The 15,226-nt window shown below is 45.4% G+C and overlaps 29 pseudogenes; all 29 read left to right on the plus strand.

Moving 5' to 3' along the window:
- The first annotated feature begins 140 nt into the window (after positions 1–140).
- LOC148251785 (5S ribosomal RNA) lies at positions 141–259 on the plus strand (annotated as a pseudogene).
- A 558-nt stretch (positions 260–817) lies between these two features.
- Positions 818–936, plus strand: LOC148251786 (5S ribosomal RNA; annotated as a pseudogene).
- Positions 937–1,492: 556 nt separating this feature from the next.
- On the plus strand, positions 1,493–1,611 carry LOC148251787 (5S ribosomal RNA; annotated as a pseudogene).
- Positions 1,612–2,382: 771 nt separating this feature from the next.
- LOC148251788 (5S ribosomal RNA) lies at positions 2,383–2,504 on the plus strand (annotated as a pseudogene).
- A 233-nt stretch (positions 2,505–2,737) lies between these two features.
- On the plus strand, positions 2,738–2,856 carry LOC148251789 (5S ribosomal RNA; annotated as a pseudogene).
- Positions 2,857–3,062: 206 nt separating this feature from the next.
- On the plus strand, positions 3,063–3,181 carry LOC148251790 (5S ribosomal RNA; annotated as a pseudogene).
- Positions 3,182–3,692: 511 nt separating this feature from the next.
- On the plus strand, positions 3,693–3,811 carry LOC148251791 (5S ribosomal RNA; annotated as a pseudogene).
- A 205-nt stretch (positions 3,812–4,016) lies between these two features.
- LOC148251792 (5S ribosomal RNA) lies at positions 4,017–4,135 on the plus strand (annotated as a pseudogene).
- A 207-nt stretch (positions 4,136–4,342) lies between these two features.
- Positions 4,343–4,461, plus strand: LOC148251793 (5S ribosomal RNA; annotated as a pseudogene).
- A 203-nt stretch (positions 4,462–4,664) lies between these two features.
- Positions 4,665–4,783, plus strand: LOC148251794 (5S ribosomal RNA; annotated as a pseudogene).
- Positions 4,784–5,656: 873 nt separating this feature from the next.
- Positions 5,657–5,775, plus strand: LOC148251795 (5S ribosomal RNA; annotated as a pseudogene).
- Positions 5,776–5,981: 206 nt separating this feature from the next.
- LOC148251796 (5S ribosomal RNA) lies at positions 5,982–6,100 on the plus strand (annotated as a pseudogene).
- Positions 6,101–6,956: 856 nt separating this feature from the next.
- LOC148251797 (5S ribosomal RNA) lies at positions 6,957–7,075 on the plus strand (annotated as a pseudogene).
- Positions 7,076–7,281: 206 nt separating this feature from the next.
- LOC148251798 (5S ribosomal RNA) lies at positions 7,282–7,400 on the plus strand (annotated as a pseudogene).
- A 205-nt stretch (positions 7,401–7,605) lies between these two features.
- Positions 7,606–7,724, plus strand: LOC148251799 (5S ribosomal RNA; annotated as a pseudogene).
- Positions 7,725–7,928: 204 nt separating this feature from the next.
- Positions 7,929–8,049, plus strand: LOC148251800 (5S ribosomal RNA; annotated as a pseudogene).
- A 232-nt stretch (positions 8,050–8,281) lies between these two features.
- LOC148251801 (5S ribosomal RNA) lies at positions 8,282–8,400 on the plus strand (annotated as a pseudogene).
- A 561-nt stretch (positions 8,401–8,961) lies between these two features.
- LOC148251802 (5S ribosomal RNA) lies at positions 8,962–9,080 on the plus strand (annotated as a pseudogene).
- A 530-nt stretch (positions 9,081–9,610) lies between these two features.
- LOC148251803 (5S ribosomal RNA) lies at positions 9,611–9,729 on the plus strand (annotated as a pseudogene).
- Positions 9,730–10,646: 917 nt separating this feature from the next.
- LOC148251804 (5S ribosomal RNA) lies at positions 10,647–10,765 on the plus strand (annotated as a pseudogene).
- A 560-nt stretch (positions 10,766–11,325) lies between these two features.
- Positions 11,326–11,444, plus strand: LOC148251805 (5S ribosomal RNA; annotated as a pseudogene).
- A 206-nt stretch (positions 11,445–11,650) lies between these two features.
- Positions 11,651–11,769, plus strand: LOC148251806 (5S ribosomal RNA; annotated as a pseudogene).
- A 206-nt stretch (positions 11,770–11,975) lies between these two features.
- On the plus strand, positions 11,976–12,094 carry LOC148251807 (5S ribosomal RNA; annotated as a pseudogene).
- A 217-nt stretch (positions 12,095–12,311) lies between these two features.
- Positions 12,312–12,430, plus strand: LOC148251808 (5S ribosomal RNA; annotated as a pseudogene).
- A 206-nt stretch (positions 12,431–12,636) lies between these two features.
- LOC148251809 (5S ribosomal RNA) lies at positions 12,637–12,755 on the plus strand (annotated as a pseudogene).
- A 558-nt stretch (positions 12,756–13,313) lies between these two features.
- LOC148251810 (5S ribosomal RNA) lies at positions 13,314–13,432 on the plus strand (annotated as a pseudogene).
- Positions 13,433–13,637: 205 nt separating this feature from the next.
- LOC148251811 (5S ribosomal RNA) lies at positions 13,638–13,756 on the plus strand (annotated as a pseudogene).
- A 207-nt stretch (positions 13,757–13,963) lies between these two features.
- LOC148251812 (5S ribosomal RNA) lies at positions 13,964–14,082 on the plus strand (annotated as a pseudogene).
- Positions 14,083–14,582: 500 nt separating this feature from the next.
- On the plus strand, positions 14,583–14,701 carry LOC148251813 (5S ribosomal RNA; annotated as a pseudogene).
- The last annotated feature ends 525 nt before the right edge of the window (positions 14,702–15,226 follow it).

Here is a 15,226-nt window from a genome sequence, read left to right on the forward strand (position 1 = left end):
AAATGTGAGTCAAGACGCAAGGGTATTTTAATTGATATTTGAACGAGAAGGACAGGTGAAGTGTGAACGCACCAGGAAACAAATGACGGGAGGGGGAAGAAAAGAGAAGTAGTGTATGTATTTGCAGCGCGAAATGAAACAGGTGCGATCATACCAGCACTAATGCACCGGTTCCCGTCAGAACTCCGCATTTAAGTGCACTTCGTCGAGAGTAGTACTTGGATGGGTGACCTCCTTGGAAGTCCTCGTGTTGCACCCATTTTTTTTCGGATGGATGGTTCGACGTTACGCGCAAATGGAATTATGAACCGCTGGTTCATTCGCAAAAGTGAGTCAAGATTCCGGGGCATTTTACTTGATATTAGAATGAGAAAGAGAGATGCAGAGTGCACGCACAAGGAAACAAATGACGGGAGGGGGGATGGAAGGAGAAAGAGTGTATGTATTTGCAGCGCAGAATGAAACATGAGCGATCATACCAGAACTAATACAACGGATTCAATCAGAACTCCGCAAGTTAAGGGTGCTTGGGCGAGAGTAGTACTAGGATGGGTGACCTCCTGCGAAGTACTTATATTTCACCCATTTTCTTGGAAAGTCCTCGTGTTGCACCCATTTTTTTGCAGATGATTCTTTCGACGTTAAATGCGACTTGAATTATGGTCTGCATGTTTATTTGCAAATGTGAGTCACGGCGCCGTGGCATTTTACTTGATATTTGAATGAGAACGGGAGATGTAGTGCGCACGCACAAGGAAACAAATGATGGGAAGGGAAAAAAAGGAGGAGTGAATGTATTTGCAGCGCGAAATTAATGAAGTGCGATCATACTAGCACTAATGCACTGGATCCCATCAGAACTCTGCAGTTAAGTGTGCTTGGGAGAAAGTAGTACTCGGATGGGTGACCTCCTGGGAAGTTCTCGTGTTGCACCTATTTTTTTTCAGATGGGTCGTTTGACGTTACGTGCGAATGGAATTATGAACTGCTGGTTCACTAGCAAAGGTGAGTCACGGTGCCGGGGCATTTTACTTGATATTAGAACGCGAAGGAGAGATACCGTGTGCACGCACAAGGAAACAAATGACGGGATGGGGGATCGAAGGAGAACGAATGTATGTATTTGCAGCGCAGAATGAAACATGAGCGATCATACCACTACTAATGCAATGGATTTTATTAGAACTCCGTAAGTTAAGGGTGCTTGGGCGAGAGTAGTACTAGTATGGAAGACCTCCTGCGAAGTCCTTATATTTCACCCATTTTCTTGGGAAGTCCTCGTGTTGAACCCATCTTTTTGCATATGATTCTTTCGACGTTACGTGCGACTTGAATTATGGTCCGCATGTTTATTTGCAAATATGAGTCACGGCGCCATGGCATTTTACTTGACATTTGAATGAGAACGAGAGGTACAGTGCGTACAAAAAATAAATGACGAGAGGGGGAAGAAAGGAGAAGGAGTGTATGTATTTACAGCGCAAAATTAAACAGGTGCGATCATACCAGCACTAATGCACCGGATCCCATAAAAACTCAGCAGTTAAGTGTGCTTAGGCGATAGTAGTACTCGGATGGGTGACCTCCTGGGAAGTCCTCGTGTCGCAACAATTTTTTTTTCAGACGGGTCGTTCGACGTTACGAGCGACTGGAACTATGGTCTCTGGTTTATACGCAAATGTGAGTCAAGAAGCAGGAGCATTTTAATCGATATTAGAACGAGAATGAGAGATGCAGTGTGAACGCACAAGGAAACAAATTATGGGAGGGGGGAGGGAAGGAGAAGGAGTGTATGTATTTTCAGCACGAAATGAAACATGAGCGATCTTACCAACACAAATGGACCGGATCCCATCAGAACAGCGCAGTTAAGTGTGCTTTGGCAAAAGTAGTACAAGGATGGGTTACCTCCTGGGAAGTTCTCGTGTTGAACACATGGGCATTTTAATTGATATTAGAACGAGAAGGAGAGGTGAAGTGTGAACGCACCAGGAAACAAATGACGGGAGGGGGAAGAAAGGAGAAGGAGTGTATGCATTTGCAGCGCGAAATGAAATAGGTGCGATCATACCAGCACTAATGCACCGGATCCCATCAAAACTCAGCAGTTAAGTGTGCTTCGGTGAGAGTAGTACTCGGATGGGTGACCTCCTGGGAAGTATTCTTGTCGAACTAATTTTTTTTTAAACGGGTCGTTCGACGTTACGCGCGACTGGAACTATGGTCCGCTGGTTTATACGCAAATGTGAGTTACGGCGCCGTGGCATTTTACTTGATATTTGAGTGATAATGGGAGGTGCAGTGCGCACGCACAAGGAAACAAATGACGGGAGGGGGAATGGAAGGACAAAGAGTGTATGTATTTGCAGCGCAGAATGAAACATGAGTGATCATACCAGCACTAATGCAACGGATTCTATCAGAACTCCGCAAGTTAAGGGTGCTTGGGCGAGAGTAGTACTAGGATGGGTGACCTCATGCGAAGTTCTCATATTTCACCCATTTTCTTGGGAAGTCCTCGTGTTGCACCTATTTTTTTGCAGATGATTCTTTCGACTTTACGCGCGACTTGAATTATGGTCCGCAGGTTTATTTGTAAAAGTGAGTCATGGCGCCGTGGCATTTTACTTGATATTTGAACGAGAACGGGAGGTGCAGTGCGCACGCACAAGGAAACAAATAATGGGAGGGGGAAGAAAGAAGAAGGAGTATATGTATTTGCAGCGCGAAATTAAACAGGTGCGATCATACCAGCACTAACGCACCGGATCCCATCAGAACTCCGCAACTAAGTGTGCTTGGGAGACACTAGTACTCGGATGGGTGACTTCCTGGGAAGTCCTCGTGTCGCAATAATTTTTTTTCAGATGGGTCGTTCGACGTTACGCGCGACTGGAACTATGGTCCGCTGGTTTATATGCAAATGTGAGTCAAGAAGCAAGAACATTTTAATCGATATTAGAATGAGAAGGAGAGGTGCAGTGTGAACGCACAAGGAAACAAATTATGGGAGGGGGGAGGGAAGGAGAAGGAGTGTATGTATTTTCAGCACGAAATGAAACAGGTGCGATCATACCAGCACAAATGCACCGGATCCCATCAGAACTCCGCAGTTAAGTTTGTTTTGGCGAAAGTAGTACTAGGATGGGTGACCTCCTGCGAAGTCTTTATATTTCACCCATTTTTTTGGAAAGTCCTTGTGTTGCACCCATTTTTTTGTAGATGAATCTTTCAACGTTACGCGTGACTTGAATTAAGATCCGCAGGTTTATTCGCAAATGTGAGTCACGACGCCGTTGTATTTTACTTGATATTTGAACGAGAACGGGAGGTGCAGTGCGCACGCACAAGGAAACAAATGACGGGAGGGGGAAGAGAGGATAAGGAGTGTAAGTATTTGCAGCGCGAAATTAAACAGGTGCGATCATACCAGCACTAAAGCACCGGATCCCATCAGAACTCCACAGTTAAGTGTGCTTGGGCGAGAGTAGTACTCGGATGGGTCTTTCGACGTTACGTGCGAATGGAATTATGAACCGCTGGTTCATTCGCAAAGGTGAGTCACGGTGCCGAGGCATTTTACTTGATATTAGAACGAGAACGGGAGGTGCAGTGCGCACGCACACGGAAACAAATGACGGGCGGGGGAAGAAAGGAGAAGGAGTGTATGTATTTTCATCGCGAAATTAAACAGGTGCGATCTTACCAGCACTAATGCACCGGATCCCATCAGAACTCCACAGTTATGTGTGCTTGGGCGAGAGTAGTACTCGGATGGGTGACCTGCTATTAAGTTCTCGTATCGCACAAATTTTTTTTCAGACGGGTCGTTCGACGTTACGCGCGACTGGAACTATGGTCGACTGGTTTATACGCAAATATAAGTTAAGAAGCAGGGCATTTTAATCGATATTAGAACGAGAAGGAGAGGTGCAGTTTGAACACACATGGAAACAAATGACGGGTGGGGGGAGGGAAGGAGAAGGAGTGTATGTATTTTCAGCACGAAATGAAACAGGTGCGATCATACCAGCACAAATGCACCGGATCCCATCATAACTCCGTAGTTAAGTGTGCTTTGGCGAAAGTAGTACAAGGATGAGTTACCTCCTGGGAAGTTCTCGTATTGCAACCATTTTTTTTTTCAGATGGGTCGTTCGACGTTACGCACTACTTGAACTATGGTCCGCTGGTTTATACGCAAATGTGAGTCAAGACGTAGGGGCATTTTAATTGATATTAGAACAAGAAGGAGAGGTGAAGTGTGAACGCACCAGGAAACAAATGACAGGACGGGGAAGAAAGGATAAGGAGTTTATGTATTTGCAGCGCGAAATTAAACAGGTGTTATCATACCAGCACTAATGCACCGGATCTCATCAGAACTCCGCAGTTAAGTGTGCTTGGGCAAGAGTAGTACTCGTATGGGTGACCTCCTGAGAAGTCCTCGTGTCGCACAAATTTTTTTTCAAATAGGTCGCTCGACGTTACGTGCGACTGGAACTATGGTATGCTGGTTCATACGCAAATGTGAGTCAAGAAACAGGGGCATTTTAATCGATATTAGAATGAGAAAGAGTGGTGTAGTGTGAACGCACAAGGAAACAAATGATGGGAAGGGGGAGGGAAAGAGGAGTGTATGTATTTTCAGCACCAAATGAAACAGGTGCGATCATACCAGCACAAATACACCATATCCCATCAGAACTCCGCAGTTAAGTGTGCTTTGACGAAAGTAGTACAAGGATGGGTTACCTCCTGTGAAGTTCTCGTGTTGCACCGATTTTTTTTTCAGATGGGTCATTCGACGTTACACGCGACTGGAACTATGGTCCGCTGGTTTATACGCAAATGTTAGTCAAGACGCAGGGGCATTTTAAAATATATTAGAACGAGAAGGAGAAGTGAAGTGTTAACGCACCCGGAAGCAAATGACAGGAGGGGGAAGAAAGGAGAAGGTGTGTATGTATTTGTAGCGCAAAATGAAACAGGTGCGATCATACCAGCATTAATGCACCAGATCCCATCAGAACTTCTCAATTAAGTGTGCTTGGGCGAGATTAGTACTTGGATGCGTGACCTCTTGGGAAGTCCTCGTGATGCTCCCATTTTTTTTCGGATGGGTCGTTCGACGTTACGCGCGAATGGAATTATGAACCGCTGATTCATTCGCAAAGGTGTGTCACGGTGCCGTGGCATTTTACTTGATATTAGAACGAGAAAGAGAGATGCAGAGTGCACGCACAAGGAAACAAATGATGGGAGGGGGGATGGAAGGAGAGTATGTATTTGCATCACAAAATGAAACTTGAGCGACCATACCAGCACTTATGCAATGGATTCTATCAGAACTTCGCAAGTTTAGGGTGCTTGGGCGAGAGTCTAGGATGGGTGACCTCCTGCGAAGTCCTTATATTTCGCCCATTTTCTTGGGAAGTTCTCGTGTTTCCCCCATTTTTTTGCAGATGATTCTTTTGACATTACGAGTGACTAGAATTATAGTCCGCAAGTTTATTCGCAAATGTGAATCACGGCGCCGTGACATTTTACTTGATATTTGAACGAGAACGAGAGGTGTAGTGCGCACGCAAAAGTAAACAAATGATGGGAGGGGGAAGAAAGGAGGAGTGTATGTATTTGTAGCACAAAATTAAATAAGTGCGATCATACCAGCACTAATACACCGGATCCCATCAGAACTTCGCAGTTAAGTGTGCTTGGGCGAGAGTAGTACTCGTATGGGTGACCTCCTGGGAAGTCCTCGTGTCGCACCAATTTTTTTTCAGACGGGTCGTTCGACGTTAAGCGCGACTGGAACTATGGTCCGCTTGTTTATACGCAAAAGTGAGTCAAGATGTAGAGGCATTTTAATCGATATTAGAACGAGAAGAAGAGGTTCAGTGTGAACCCACAAGGAAACAAATAATGGGAGGTGGGAGGGAAAGAGAATGAGTGTATGTATTTTCAGCATGAAATGAAACAGGTGCGATCATACCAGCACAAATGCACCGGATCCCATCAGAACTCCGCAGTTAAGTGTGCTTTGGCGAAAATAGTATGAGGATGGATTACCTCCTGGGAAGTTCTCGTGTTACACCCTTTTTTTTTCAGATAGGTCGTTCGACGTTACGCGCGACTGGAACTATGGTCCGCTGCTTTATACGCAAAAGTGAATCAAGAAGGAGGGGAATTTTAATTGATATTAGAACGAGAAGGAGAGGTGCAGTGTGAACTCACAAGGAAACAAATAATGGGAGGTGGGGGGGAAAGAGAAAGAGTGTATGTATTTTCAGCATGAAATGAAACAGGTGCGATCATACCAGCAAAAATGCACCGGATCCCATCAGAACTCCGCAGTTAAGTGTGCTTTGGCGAAAATAGTATAAGGATGGGTTACCTCCAAGGAAGTTCTCATGTTACACCCTTTTTTTTTCAGATAGGTCGTTCGACGTTACGCGCGACTAGAACTATGGTCAGCAGCTTTATACGCAAAAGTGAGTCAAGAAGCAGGGGAATTTTAATTGATATTAGAACGAGAAGGAGAGGTGAAGTGTGAACGCACAAGGAAACAAATGATGGGAGGGGGGAGGGAAGGAGAAGGAGTGTATGTATTTTCAGCACCAAATGAAATAGGCACGATCATACTAGCACAAACGCACCAGATCCCATCAGAACTCCGCAGTTAAGTGTGTTTTCGCGAAAGTAGTACAAGGATGGTTTACCTCCTGGGAAGTTCTCGTGTTGCACCCATTTTTTTTTCAGATGGGTTGTTTGACGTTACGCGCGACTGGAACTATGGTCCGCTGCTTTATACGCAAATGTGAGTCAAGACGCAGGGGCATTTTAATTGATATTAGAACGAGAAGGAGATGCGAAGTGTGAACGCACTAGGAAACAAATGACGGGAGGGGGAAGAAAGGAGAAGGAGTGTATGTATTTACAGAGCAAAATGAGACAGGTGCGATCATACCAGCACTAATGCACCGGGTCCCATCAAAACTCCGCAGTTAAGTGTGCTTGGGCAAGAGTAGTACTCGGAAAGGTGACCTCCTGGGAAGTCCTCGTGTCGCACAAATTTTTTTTCAGACGAGTCGTTCGACGTTACACGCGACTGGAACTATGGTCAGTTGGTTTATACGCAAATGTGAGTCAAGAAGAAGGGGCATTTTAATCGATATTAGAACGAGAAGGAGTGGTGTAGTGTGAACGGACAAGGAAGCAAATGATGGGAGGGGGGAGGGAAGGAGAAGGAGTGTATGTATTTTCAGCACAAAATGAAACAGGTGCGATCATACCAGCACAAATGCACCGGATCCCATCAGTACTCCGCAGTTAAGTATGCTTTGGCGAAAGTAGTATAAGGATGGGTTAACTCCTGAGAAGTTCTCGCGTTGCACCCTTTCTTTTTAAGATGGGTAATTCGACGTTACGCGCGACTGGAACTATGGTCCACTGGTTTATACACAAATGTGAGTCAAGACACAGGAGCATTTTAATTGATATTAGAATGAGAAGGAGAGGTGAGGTGTGAACGCACCAGGAAACAAATGACAGGAAGGGGAAGAAAGGAGAAGGAGTGTATTTATTTGCAGCGCAAAATGAAACAGGTACGATCATATTATCACTAATGCACCGGGTCTCATCAGAACTCCGCAATTAAGTGTGCTTAGGCGAGAGTAGTACTCGGATGGGTGACCTCCTGGGAAGTCCTCTTGTTGCACCCATTTTTTTTTGGATCGGTCGTTCGACGTTACACGCGAATGGATTTATGAACCGCTGGTTCATTCGCAAAGGCGAGTCACAGTGCCAGGGTATTTTACTTGATATTAGAACGAGAAAGAGAGATGTCGAGTGCACGCACAAGGAAACAAATGACGGGAGGGGGGATAGAAGGAGAAAGAGTATGTATTTGCAGCGCCGAATGAAACATGAGCGATCATACCAGCACTAATGCAATAGATTCTATCAGAACTCTGCAGTTAAGGGTGCTTGGGTGAGAGTAGTACTAGGATGGGTGACCTCCTGCGAAGTCCTTATATTTCACCCATTTTATTGTGAAGTCCTCGTGTTGCACCCATTTTTTTGCAGACGATTCTTTCGACGCTTCGCGCAACTTAAATTATGGTCTGCAAGTTTATTCGCAAATGTGAGTCACGGCGCCGTGGCATTTTACTTGATATTAGAACGAGAACGGGAGGTGCAGTGCGCACACACAAGGAAACAAATGACGGGAGGGGGAAGAAATGAGAAGGAGTGTATGTATTTGCAACGCAAAATTAAACAGTTCGATCATACCAGCACCATTGCACCGGATCCCGTCAGAACTCTGTTGTTAAGTGTGCTTTGGCGAGAGTAGTACTCGGATGGGTGACCTCCTGGGATGCCCTTGTGTTGCACTCATTTTTTTTCGGATGGGTCGTTCGACGTTACGCGCGAATGGAATTATCAACCGCTGGTTCATTCGCAAAGGTGAATCACGCTGCTGGGGTATTTTACGTGATATTAGAACGAGAAAGAGAGATGCAGAGTGCACGCACAAGGAAACAAATGACGAGAGGGGGGATGGAAGGAGAAAGAGTGTATGTATTTGTAGCGCAGAATGAAACATGAGCGATCATACCAGCACTAATGCAACGGATTTTATCAGAACTCCGCAAGTTAAGGGTGCTTGGGTGAGAGTAGTACTAGGATGGATGAGCTCCTGCGAAGTCCTTATATTTCACCCATTTTCTTGGGAAGTCCTCGTGTTGAACCCTTTTTTTTGCAGATGATTCTTTCGACATTACACGCAACTTGAATTATGGTTCGCAGGTTTATTCGCAAATGTGAGTCACGGCGCCGTGGCATTTTACTTGATATTTTAACGAGAACAGGAGGTATAGTGCGTACACACAAGGAAACAAATGACGGGAGGAGGAAGAATGGAGAAGGAATGTATGTATTTGCAGTGCGAATTTAAATTGTTGCGATCATGCGAGCACTAATGCACCAGAACCCATCAGAACTCCGCAGTTAAGTGTGCTTGGGCGAGAGTAGTACTCGGATGGGTGACCTCCTGGGAATTCCTCGTGTCGCACCAATTTTTTTTAGACGGGTCGTTCGACGTTACGCGCGACTGGAACTATGGTTCGCTGGTTTATGCGCAAATGTGAGTCAAGAAGCAGGGGCATTTTAATCGATATTAGAACGAGAATGAGAGGTGCAATGTGAACGCACAAAGAAATTAATGATTGGAGTGGGAACAGAAGGAGAAGGAGTGCATGTATTTTTAGCACCAAATGAAACAGGTACGATCATACCAGCACAAATGCACCAGATCCCATCAGAACTCCGCAGTTAAGTGTGCTTTGGCAAAAGTAGTATAAGGATGGGTTACTTCCTGGGAAGTTCTCGTGTTCCACTCATTTTTTTTTCAGATGGGTCGTTCGACGTTACGCGCGACTGGAACTATGGTCCGTTGGTTTATAGGCAAATGTGAGTCAAGAGGCAGGGGCATTTTAATTGATATTAGAATGAGAAGGAGAGGTGAAGTGTGAATGCATCAGGAAACAAATGACGGGAGGGGGAAGAAAGGAGAAGGAGTGTATGTTTTTGCAACGTGAAATTAAACAGGTGCGATCATATTAGCACTAATTCATCGGATCCCATCAGAACTCCGTAGTTAAGTATGCTTGGGCAAGAATAGTACTCGGATTGGGGACCTCCTGGGAATTCCTCGTGTCGCACCAATTTTTTTTCAGGCGGGTCGTTCAACGTTACGCGCGACTGGAACTATGGTCCGCTGGTTTATACGCAAATTAGAGTCAAGAAGTAGGGACATTTTAATCGATATTAGAACGAGAAGGAGAGGTGCAGTGTGAACGCACAAGGAAACAAATGATGGGAGGGGGGAGGGAAGGAGAAGGAGTGTATGTATTTTCAACACGAAATGAATCAGGTGCGATCATACCAGCACAAATGCAGCAGATCCCATCAGAACTCCGCAAGTTATGGGTGTTTGGGTGAGAGTAGTACTGGGATAGGTGACCTCCTGCGAATTCCTTATATTTCACCCATTTTCTTGGGAAGTCCTCGTGTTGCACCCTTTTTTTTTCGGATGGGTCGTTCGACATTACGCGCGAATGGAATTATGAACAGCTGGTTCATTTGCAAAGATGAGTCACGGTGCCGGAGCATTTTACTTGATATGAGAACGAGAAGGAGAGATGCATAGTGCACGCACGAGGAAACAAATGACGGGAGGGGGGATGGAACGAGAAAGAGTGTATGTATTTATAGCGCAGAATGAAACATGAGCGATCATACCAGCACTAATGCAACGGATTCTATCAGAACTCCGCAAGTTATGAGTGTTTGGGCGAGAGTAGTACTGGGATGGGTGACCTCTTGCGAAGTCCTTATATTTCACCCATTTTCTTGGAAAGTCCTTGTGTTACACCCATTTTTTTGCAGATGATTTTTTCGACGTCATGCACGACCTGAATTATGGTCTGCAGGTTTATTCGCAAATGTGAGTCATGGTGCCGTGGCATTTTACTTGATATTAGAACGAGAACGGGAGGTGCAGTGCGCACGCGCAAGGAAACAAATGACGGGAAGGGGAAGACAGGAGAAGGAGTGTATGCATTTGGAGCGCGAAATGAAACGGGTGCGATCATACCAGCACCATTGCACCGAATCCCATCAGAACTCCGCAGTTAAGTGTGCTTCGACGAGAGTAGTACTCGAATGGGTGACCTCCTGGGAAGTCCTCGTATTGCACCCATTTTTTTCAGATGGGTCATTCAACGTTACGCGCGAAAGGAATTATGAACCGCTGGTTCTTTCGCAAAGATGAGTCACGGTACCGGAGCATTTTACTTGTTATTAGAAGGAGAATGAGATATGCAGGGTGCACGCACAAGGAAAAAAATGACGGGAGGGGGGATGGAAGGAGAAAGAGTGTATGTATTTGCAACGCAGAATGAAACATGAGGGATCATACCAGCACTAATGCAACGGATTCTATCAGAACTCCACAAGTTATGGGTGCTTGGGTGAGAGTAGTACTAGGATGGGTGACCTCCAACGAAGTCCTTATATTTCACCCATTTTCTTGGGAAGTCCTCGTGTTGCACCCATTTTTTTGCAAATGATTCTCTCGACCTTGCGCGCGACTTGAATTATGGTCCGCAGGTTTATTCGCAAATGTAAGTCACGACGCCGTGGCATTTTACTTGATATTTGAACGAGAACAGGAGGTGCAGTGCGCACGCACAAGGAAAAAAATGACGAGAGGGGGAAGAAATGAGAAGGAGTCTATATATTTGCAGCACGAAATTAAATAGGTGCGATCATACTAGCACTAATGCACCGGATCCCATCTTCACTCCGCAGTAAAGTGTGCTTGGGCGAGAGTAGTACTCGGATGGAGGACCTCTTGGGAATTCCTCGTGTCGCACTAATTTTTTTTCAGACGGGTTGTTCGACGTTACGCGCGACTAGAACTATGGTCTGCTAGTTTATACGCAAATATGAGTCAAGAAGAAGGGGCATTTTAATCAATATTAGAACGAGAAGGAGAGGTGCAGTGTGAACGCACAAGGAAATAAATGATGGGAAGGGAGAGGAAAGGAGAATGAGTGTATGTATTTTCAGCACGAAATGAAACAGGTGCAATCATACTAGCACAAATGCACCAGATCCCATCAGAACTCCGCAGTTAAGTGTGCTTTGGCGAAAGTAGTACAAGGATGGGTTACCTCCTGGGAAGTTCTCGTGTTGCACACATTTTTTTTTCAGATGGGTCGTTCGACGTTACGCGCCACTAGAACTATGCTCCGCTGGTTTATACACAAATGTGAGTCAAGACGTAGGGGCATTTTAATTGATATTAGAACGAGAAGGAGAGGTGAAGTGTGAACACACCAGGAAACAAATGACGGGAGGGGGATGAAAGGAGAAGGAGTGTATGTATTTGCAGCGCAAAATAAAACATGAGCGATCGTACCAGCACTAATGCACCGGATCCCATCAGAACTCCACAGTTAAGTGTGCTTGGGCGAGAGTAGTATTCGAATTGGTGACCTCCTGGGAAGTCCTCGTGTTGCACACATTTTTTTTCGGATAGGTCGTTCGACGTTACGCGCGAATCGAAGTATGAAACTCTAGTTCATTCGCAAAGGTGAGTCACGGTGCCGGGGAATTTTACTTGATATTAGAACGAGAAGAATAGATGCAGAGTGCATGCATAAGGAAACAAATGACGGGAGGGGGAATGGGAGGGGGGTGGAAGGAGAAGGAGTGTATGTATTTTCAGCACTAAATGAAACAGATGCGATCATACCAGCACAAATGCACCGGATCCCATCAGAACTCCGCAGTTAAGTGTGTTTTGGCGAAAGTAGTACAAGGATGGGTTACCTCTTGGGAAGTTCTCGTGTTACACCCATTTTTTTTTCAGATGGGTCGTTCGACATTACACACGATTGGAACTATGGTCCGCTGGTTTATAGGCAAATGTGAGACAAGAGGCAGGGGCATTTTAATTGATATTAGAACGAGAAGGAGAGGTGAAGTGGGAACGCACCAGGAAACAAATGACGGGAGGGGGAAGAAAGGAGAAGGAGTATATGTATTTGCAGCGCAAAATGAAATAGGTGCGATCATACCAGCACTAATGCACCGAATCCCATCAGAACTCCGCAGTTAAGTATGCTTGGGCGAGAGTAGTACTCGGATGGGTGACCTCCTAGGAAGTCCTCGTGTTGCACTAATTTCTTTTCGGATGGGTCGTTCGACGTTACGCTCGAATGGAATTATGATCCGCTGGTTCATTCGTAATGGTGAGTCATGGTGCCGGGGCATTTTACTTGATATTAGAACGAGAAGGAGAGATGCAGAGTGCACGAATAAGGAAACAAATGACGGGAGGGGCGATGGAAGCAGAAAAAGTGTGTGTATTTGCAGCGCAGAATGAAACATGAGCGATCATAACAGAACTAATTCAACGGATTCTATCAGAAGTCCGCAAGTTAAGGGTTCTTAGGCGAGAGTAGTTCTAGGATGAGTGACCTCCTGCGAAGTCCTTATATTTCCCCCATTTTCTTGGGAAGTCCTCGTGTTGCACCCATTTTTTTGCAGATGACTCTTTCGACGTTATGCGCGACTTGAATTATGGTCAGCAGGTTTATTCGCAAGTGTGAGTCACATCGCTGTGGCATTTTGCTTGATATTTGAACTAGAATGGGAGGTGTAGTGCGCACGCACAAGGAAACAAATGACGGAAGGGGGAAGAAAGGAGGAGTGTATGTATTTGCAGCGCGAAGTTAAACAGTTGCGATCATGCAAGCACTAATGCACCGGATCCCATCAGAACTCCGCAGTTAAGTGTGCTTGGGTGAGAGTAGTACTTGGATGGGGGACTTCTAGGAAATTCTTCGTGTCGCACCAATTTTTTTCAGACGGGTCGTTCGACGTTACGCGAGATTGGAACTATGGTCAGCAGGTTTATACGCAAATGTGAGTCAAGAAGCAGGGGCATTTTAATCAATATTAGAACGAGAAGGAGAGGTGCAGTGTGAACGCATAAGGAAACAATTGATGGGAGGGGGGAGGGAAGGAGAAGGAGTGTATGTATTTTCAGCACAAAATGAAAAAGGTGCGATCATATCAGCACAAATGCACCGGATCCCATCAGTACTCCGCAGTTAAGTTTGCTTTGGCGAAAGTAGTACAAGGATGGGTTACCTCCTGGGAAGTTCTCGTCTTGCACCCATTTTTTTTTTCAGATGGGTCGTTCGACTTTACACGCGACTGGAACTATGGTCCACTGGTTTATACGCAAATATGAGCTAAGTCGTAGGGGCATTTTAAATGATATTAGAACGAGAAGGAGAGGTGAGGTGTGAACGCACCAGGAAACAAATAACGGGAGGGGGAAGAAAGAAGAAGGAGTATATGTATTTGCAGCGCGAAATTAAACAGGTGCGATCATACCAGCACTAATGCACCGGATCCCATCAGAACTCCGCAGCTAAGTGTGCTTGGGAGACACTAGTACTCGAATGGGTGACCTCCTGGGAAGTCCTCGTGTCGCAATAATTTTTTTTCAGATGGATCGTTCGACGTTACGCGCGACTGGAACTATGGTCCGCTGGTTTATATGCAAATGTAAGTCAAGAAGCAAGAGCATTTTAATCGATATTCGAATGAGAAGGAGAGGTGCAGTGTGAACGCACAAGGAAACAATTGATGGGAGGGGGGAGGGAAGGAGAAGGAGTGTATGTATTTTCAGCACAAATGCACCGGATCCCATCAGTACTCCGCAGTTAAGTTTGCTTTGGCCAAAGTAGTACAAGGATGGGTTACCTCCTGGGAAGTTCTCGTGTTGTACCCATTTTTCTTTCAGATAGGTCGTTCGACGTTACGCGCGACTGGATTATGGTCTGCTGGTTTATACGGAAATGTGAGTCAAGATGCAGTGGCAGTTTTACTGATATTAGAACGTGAAGGAGAGGTGAAGTGTGAACGCACCAGGAAACAAATTAAGGGAGGGGGAAGAAATGAGAAGGAGTATATGTATTTGCAATGCGAAATGAAACAGGTGTGATCGTATTAGCACTAATGCACCAGATCCTATCAGAACTCCGCAGTTAAGTTTGCTTGGGCGAGAGTAGTACTCGGATGTGTGACCTCCTGGGAATTCCTCGTGTTGCACCCATTTTTTTCGGATAGGTCGCTCGACGTTACGCGCGAATAGAATTATGAACCGCTGATTCATTCGCAAAGGTGAGTCACGGTGCTGGGGCATTTTACTTGATATTAGAATGAGAATGAGAGATTCAGAGTGTACGCACAAGGAAACAAATGACGGGAGGGGGGATGGAATGATTTGCAGCGCAGAATGAAACATGAGCGATCGTACCAGCACTAATGCAACGGATTCTATCAGAACTCCATAGTTATGGGTGCTTGGGCGAGAGTAGTACTAGGATGGGTGACCTCCTGCGAAGTCCTTATATTTCACCCATTTTCTTGGGAAGTCCTCGTGTTGCACCCATTTTTTTGCAGATGATTCTTTCGACGTTACGCACGACTTGAATTATGATCCGCAGGTTTATTCGTAAATGTGAGTCACGGCGCCGTGGCATTTTACTTGATATTAGAACGAGAACGGGAGGTGCAGTGCCCACGCACAAGTAAACAAATGACGAGAGTGGGAAAAAATGTGAAGGAGTGTATATAT

This window comes from Carica papaya, chromosome 8 (genome assembly GCF_054855325.1).
Source record: "Carica papaya isolate Zhongbai chromosome 8, ASM5485532v1, whole genome shotgun sequence".
Taxonomy (NCBI): Eukaryota; Viridiplantae; Streptophyta; class Magnoliopsida; order Brassicales; family Caricaceae; genus Carica; species Carica papaya.